Source organism: Macaca fascicularis, chromosome 17 (genome assembly GCF_037993035.2).
Source record: "Macaca fascicularis isolate 582-1 chromosome 17, T2T-MFA8v1.1".
NCBI classification, from domain to species: domain Eukaryota; kingdom Metazoa; phylum Chordata; class Mammalia; order Primates; family Cercopithecidae; genus Macaca; species Macaca fascicularis.
Window position 1 is genome coordinate 102,719,790 of NC_088391.1, and position 7,562 is coordinate 102,727,351.

Genomic DNA, 7,562 nt, shown 5'->3' on the forward strand with positions numbered 1-7,562 from the left:
CAGGGGGCAGGCAGAGTGCAGGAGGGGTGCATGCAGGGGGCAGGCGGGGCTCAGGCGGGGGCAGTTGGGGTGCAGGCAGGGTGCAGGTGGGGACAGTTGGGGTGCAGGCAGGGTGCAGACGAGGGGCAGATGGGGTGCAGATGGGGGACAGGCGGGATGCAGGCGGAGTGCAGGCAGGGTGCAGGCGGGGGCAGTTGGGGTGCAGGTGGGGGACAGTTGGGGTGCAATCAGGGTGCAGGTGGGGGCAGTTGGGGTGCAGGTGGGGGGCAGTTGGGGTGCAAGCAGGGTGCAGGCAGGAGCAGTTGGGTGCAGGAGGGGCAGTTGGGGTGCAGGCGGGGGGCAGTTGGGGTGCAAGCAGGGTGCAGGCGGGAGCAGTTGGGTGCAGGCGGGGGGCAGTTGGGGTGCAAGCAGGGTACAGGCGGGAGCAGTTGGGTGCAGGTGGGGACAGTTGGGGTGCAGGCGGGGACAGTTGGGGTGCAGGCGGGGGGCAGTTGGGGTGCAAGCAGGGTGCAGGTGGGGACAGTTGGGGTGCAGGCGGGGGCAGTTGGGGTGCAGGTGGGGACAGTTGGGGTGCAGGCAGGGGGCAGTTGGGGTGCAAGCAGGGTGCAGGTGGGGACAGTTGGGGTGCAGGCGGGGGCAGTTGGGGTGCAAGAAGGGTGCAGGCAGGGGCAGTGGGGTGCAGGCGGGGGGCAGCTGGGGTGCAGATGAGGGGCAGGCGGGGGGCAGCTGGGGTGCAGGGGGCAGGCGGGGGGCAGGCGGGGGGCAGTTGGGGTGCAGGCAGGGTGCAGGTGGGATGCAGGTGAGGGGCAGGCAGGATGCAGGCAGGGTGCAGGAGGGGGACAGGCAGGGGGCAGCCTGGGTGCTGATGTCACCGGGAACGGTGGAGGCAGAGGAGGCCCAGGAGACATCTCAGACATCAAGGATGGGGTCCCTGCTAAACTGACTTTGCAGGAATTTTTGGTAAAACTGGATTTTACAAGGAAGCACACGGATGGCCTAGGAGAAGGTCCAGGAGTCTGGCCACAGCTTCCTCATACAGAGACAGTCAGAGGCACGCCTGGACGCGCTGTCTCCAGCTGGGCTTGACTTTGTGCTAAATCCTAGCAGTGCCCCACTTGTGTATGATTAGTTACTTGATAAGGAAAAAAGTGATGCTATAAGCTCGGTCCTGTTGCTTACGGTGGGTGATCTTGGCAGGTTCTTGGGTGCCTGCGGTGGGCAGTGGCGGGCATGAGCCTGTGGGGTTGAGTGCAGGGACCCCCGGTGTACACAGAGGTACTGCGCAGACAGTATAGTAGGGCATGGGTGTGAGGCAGAGACACTTACGCCATGTGAGATTCTAGAGGCAGAAACGCTGGTTGAAATAAAAGCCTTGCATCCCTGGCCAACACTCAAGCAGGCTGATCCCTCAACAAATATCTTTCATTTTTATTACAGAAAAATCAGGCATGACCAAAAGTAGAGAGAAAAGTACAAAAAAATTCCCGCACACTCATCACCCAGCATCAACAATTACCACCTTATAGCCACCTCCTTCAACTGTACTCCTACCTAACTCTGCTCCAAAGCCTCCTGGGTTATTTTAAATAAAACCTCACACACAGTATTGTTTCATCCATCAATGTTATGGTACGCATCTCTAAAAGTAAAACGCTTATTCACACACACACAGAACCTCAGAGGTGTAGTACCAACACTACCACCAACAATATGATCACCTAAAGACACTGTGTAAGATTCTGTTGCGATTCTTTTTGTCCTTAGAATATATCCCAGTAGGGATTCCACAGTTAAATTACTGAATGTTAAAGTCGTTGGAAAAGGCCTCTCTGTGGTGGTGGCTAACTCAATACATACGCATGTTCATCTGTTTCATTTTGTTTTTGAATTTAGGACTGTTAAAACTTAATCATGTTTGATAACTATGCACAATCTTTACATAGTTCCAAGGTCATATGATGGATTTGGCATGTGAGTTAAGGAGGCGCGGCTAGGCTGGCAGGCTGTGTCCCTTCTGGCCTGAGAACGAGTGCGGCCTATGGAAACCTCGCCCCCTCCCAGCCCTGTCTATACAGCAGGTAGCAGGGTGTTCTGAGAGAAGTCCAGCTTCTGCTTTTGACCTCTCTACCCTATTTTCACCACCCCCATAAGTAACCACTTTGAAATGCTACTTTATGGTCTAATTCTTCCACTCGGGTTTTAGTATAAAACAAATATATCTGCATTGGTCTGCATAGCTGCGTCTCCTCTCTCGTGTAAATGGCAGCAGATCAGACATCCTCTGCTGTGTCCAATGTGTGAATAAATACGGCGTCTTCACACGTCCCTTCCTGACGGATATGAAGGTGGTTTACAGGTGTGGGTTCTTTGTTTTGGCTTTTTGTTCTGCTTTTAGTGTTTTGCTATTACAAATAGTGTGACTAATAAGCCATGCCTATGGCACTTTTATTTTTGCCAGTCTGTCTTTGGAACAGATTCTTAGAAACAGGATATGGGATTTTCCAAGAACCTGCCTCATTCACGCCACAGGGGTTATGCCAATTTTGCCACAAGCAAAGTGTGAGCAAACAGAATATATTTCGTGTGTTTGTAAATTTTTATCTGGTAGATGAAAAATGAGATCTTGGCAAACCGGATCCAGCAGCACATCAAAAAGCTTATCCACCATGATCAAGTTGGCTTCATCCCTGGGATGCAAGGCTGGTTCAACATAATCAATAAACGTAATCCAGCATATAAACAGAACCAAAGACAGAAACCACATGATTATCTCAATAGATGCAGAAAAGGCCTTTGACAAAATTCAACAGCCCTTCATGCTAAAAACTCTCAATAAATTCGGTATTGATGGAACGTATCTCAAAATCATAAGAGCTATTTATGACAAACCCACAGCCAATATCATACTGAATGGGCAAAAACTGGAAGCATTCCCTTTGAAAACTGGCACAAGACAGGGATGCCCTCTCTCACCACTCCTATTCATAGTGTTAGAAGTTCTGGCTAGGGCAATCAGGCAAGAGAAAGAAATCAAGGGTATTCAGTTAAGAAAAGAAGAAGTCAAATTGTCCCTGTTTGCAGGTGACATGATTGTGTATTTAGAAAACCCCATTGTCTCAGCCCAAAATCTCCTTAAGCTGATAAGAAACTTCAGCAAAGTCTCAGGATACAAAATTAATGTGCAAAAATCACAAGCATTCTTATACACCAGTAACAGACAAACAGAGAGCCAAATCATGAATGAACTTCCATTCACAATTACTTCAAAGAGAATAAAATACCTAGGAATCCAATTTACAAGAGATGTAAAGGACCTCTTCAAGGAGAACTACAAACTCAGTGAAATAAAAGAGGACATAAACAAATGGAAGAACATACCATGCTCATGGATAGGAAGAATCAATATTGTGAAAATGGCCATACTGCCCAAGGTAATTTATAGATTCAATGCCATCCCCATCAAGCTACCAATGAGTTTCTTCACAGAATTGGAAAAAACTGCTTTAAAGTTCATATAGAACCAAAAAAGAGCCCGCATCTCCAAGACAATCCTAAGTCAAAAGAACAAAGCTGGAGGCATCATGCTACCTGACTTCAAACTATACTACAAGGCTACAGTAACCAAAACAGCATGGTACTGGTACCAAAACAGAGATATAGACCAATGGAACAGAACAGAGTCCTCAGAAATAATACCACACATCTACAGCCATCTGATCTTTGATAAACCTGAGAAAAACAAGAAATGGGGAAAGGATTCCGTATTTAATAAATGGTGCTGGGAAAATTGGCTAGCCATAAGTAGAAAGCTGAAACTGGATCCTTTCCTTACTCCTTATATGAAAATTAATTCAAGATGGATTAGAGACTTAAATGTTAGACCTAATACCATAAAAACCCTAGAAGAAAACCTAGGTAATACCATTCAGGACATAGGCATGGGCAAAGACTTCATGTCTAAAACACCAAAAGCAAAGGCAACAAAAGCCAAAATAGGCAAATGGGATCTAATTAAACTAAAGAGCTTCTGCACAGCAAAAGAAACTACCATCAGAGTGAACAGGCAATCTACAGAATGGGAGAACATTTTTGCAATCTACTCATCAGACAAAGGGCTAATATCCAGAACCTACAAAGAACTCAAACAAATTTACAAGAAAAAAACAAACAACCCCATCAAAAAGTGGGCAAAGGATATGAACAGACATTTCTCAAAAGAGGAAAGAGGACATTCATACAGCCAACAGACACATGAAAAAATGCTCATCATCACTGGCCATCAGAGAAATGCAAATCAAAACCACAATGAGATACCATCTCACACCAGTTAGAATGGCAATCATTAAAAAGTCAGGAAACAACAGGTGCTGGAGAGGATGTGGAGAAATAGGAACACTTTTACACTGTTGGTGGGATTGTAAACTAGTTCAACCATTATGGAAAACAGTATGGCGATTCATCAAGGATCTAGAACTAGAAGTACCATATAACCCAGCCATCCCATTACTGGGTATATACCCAAAGGATTATAAATCATGCTGCTATAAAGACACATGCACACATATGTTTATTGCCGCACTATTCACAATAGCAAAGACTTGGAATCAACCCAAATGTCCATCAGTGACAGACTGGATTAAGAAAATGTGGCACATATACACCATGGAATACTATGCAGCCATAAAAAAGGATGGGTTTGTGTCCTTTGTAGGGACATGGATGCAGCTGGAAACCATCATTCTCAGCAAACTATCGCAAGAACAGAAAACCAAACACCGCATGTTCTCACTCATAGGTGGGAACTGAACAATGAGATCACCTGGACTCGGGAAGGGAAACATCGCACATCGGGGCCTATCACAGGGAGCGGGGAGGGAGGAGGGATTGCATTGGGAGTTATACCTGATGTAAATGACGAGTTGATGGGTGCTGACGAGGTGATGGGTGCAGCACACCAACATGGCACAAGTATACATATGTAACAAACCTGCACATTATGCACATGTACCCTAGAACTTAAAGTATAATAAAAAAAAAAATTAAAAATTAAAAAAAAGAAAAATAAGATCTTGGTATGGTGTCATCAAATATTTGTTAAATATTTGTTAAATAAATGTTCAATAAATAACAATATTTAATGTTCAATAAACAATAAATACATAAATTGTTAAAAAATTATTTGTTAAATAAATGTTCATTAAACGTTTCCAAAGAATGGAACAGGGTCTCCAGGCTGTTGAGCAGTGGTCTCGTCTGGAGGCCAGAAGTCGAACTGAACTTGCACAAAAAAGGGAAGTTTAATATACACGATGGTTATTTGAATCAATGAATGAGTGAATGCTTGAGTGACTGAATGGGTGTTGCAATGAAAATCAGTAAGGGCCACGGTGTATCGGCTGCAGATCCACTGAGCCGGCATTTACTGTCAGAGTCTGGGAGGGCCCGGGGAATGCCATCCGCACTGTGGCCTAGGCAGACCACCTGTGCATGCCACTGAGCTCCAGCCCTCTTCTTCTTTATATTCTACTTTATTTTTAATTGACACATAATCATTGTACTTATTTATGGGGTACAGTGTGATGTGTCAATCCATGCAGACATTGTGTAATGATCAATCAGGATAGCTTATGCATCATCTCAAACATTTATTATATCTTTGTGGCATAAATATCCCAAATCCTCTCTTCTAGTTATTTTGAAATGTACAACACAGTATTGTTAACTATAGTCACCTTACCATGCAACAGATGAACGAATAAAAAGCATGTGGGCTGTATACCCAGGGGAATACTATTCAGCCATAAAAAAGAATGAAATCCTATTATTTTTTGCAACATAGATATAACTGGGGGACATTGAGTTTAGTGGCACAATTCCCCTTTTTAATCACAATTTTCAGTTGCATTTCTATAATGATTAGTGGACACCTAATTCGTGCCAGTCACTGGGGATACACCTGCTCTGACTTTTGAATTAATAGGAAGCTTTCTGAAAATCATTCTTTTTATATTGAGCTGTTTAGAGGAGTCTTGGTTTAAAACACTCAAGGGAATGGCGTAAGGCTTTGACTGTATTTGCCCCCCATTTGCTTTAGGGAAAGGAACACGGATTAGGTGGGTCCTTGGGAAATTTTCATACCTGATATTCCGATTTGACACGTGCCAGTGATGAGGCAGTGGTTTCCTTGTTAGAAGCAACTTTGAAGGACGGACACTGGATCCTGAACCGTTTTCCCCTGTGGCTGCGTGACTCACCTCCCACAGCACCTGCAGCCGCGTCCACCTGGCACCTGCCCCATTCCAGGGTGGGAGCAGGGCAGCAGGAGGTCCAGTCTGAGAATCACTTCACCCAGCAATGCATCTTTAGCCAGGGGACAAATGCACAGAAAACAGCCAGCCAGGTCCACGACCATTCGCGGTTGAATGTCTGTAGCTTCGAGTGTGCCCTGGCACGGAGGCACCTCTAACACCGGCTGGCGACCTCTTTCACAGCGCCACGCTCACGTGGATTCAGGGCAAACTGAGGGTGCTGTTATTCTGCTGCTTGAGAAGGGCTGACGTTTTCCTTCCAGTCATTAGTCCTCCCTGGACGGCACAAGGGAAAGGTGCCCACACCTGCCTCAGCAGCAGTGCGCGATGTGTGTAAACATAATAGCATTGACTGGAATTTGATCTCAAACGAATGACACGATGAAGGTTGACATAAGGCGCTCCTGCCTCGTGTCAGTCACTGCCCCCTGCAGCTGTGGGGCGTCTCCCACCAATGACCTCAGTCCTGCTGGGCCCTGTGGGCTGCCATGACCCACTGTGTCTGGTTGGAATGTCCTAGATGGAGCCTCCCTCATGGCACATCATCCGTTGCCTCGCCCCACATGTGCCACAGACTGCAGTCGGCCCCACGGGCGACAGAGCAGAACAAAAGGCCGCCGCTCCTACCTTCCTTGCCTGGCCACAGCGGGGGCCTTCGGGGCCACTGTGATGGCGGGGCTGGGCTCCACCGGGCTCTCCTCGCAGGCCCTGCCATCACTTCCTCCATGCCTCCTTTCCCCGTGCAGTCGAGGGAGAGGTGGGGTCCAGGCTCATGCCCCACGTGCGCCCACACTGCCACATCCTGGATGAAACCTCCGCACTTCCATGGGGGTATTTCTGAGCTCCCGTAAAAAGATGAGCACAGGTGTGTCTTCCTTAGCTCCACAGGGAGATGGACCCGTGGGCTGACGAACTCAGTGGCAGAGCTGGGACTTTGCCCTAGCGGGCTGACTCAGGCACCTGTGGTCTGAGCCCCTTCCCCAAATACACCCTGATCCAAACATGTAGACACATAACCCCAGTCCTCACCTTCACCAGCACTCCGTTTAAACCTCTCTGCACAGAAGATTCTCCAGTGTCCACAGAGTTTAACTTAATTGCATTGTTTCTGAATCAGCTGCACAAATAAAGTAAAAGATTTTATCAAGTTCTGCAGAGCTAAGGTCTGTAGCAGGCCATCAGAGAGCCCAGAAACAGGACAAGCGCACCGCGCACAGAGCTCAGGGGAACTCTTCCACTCAATTACCAGTGGGG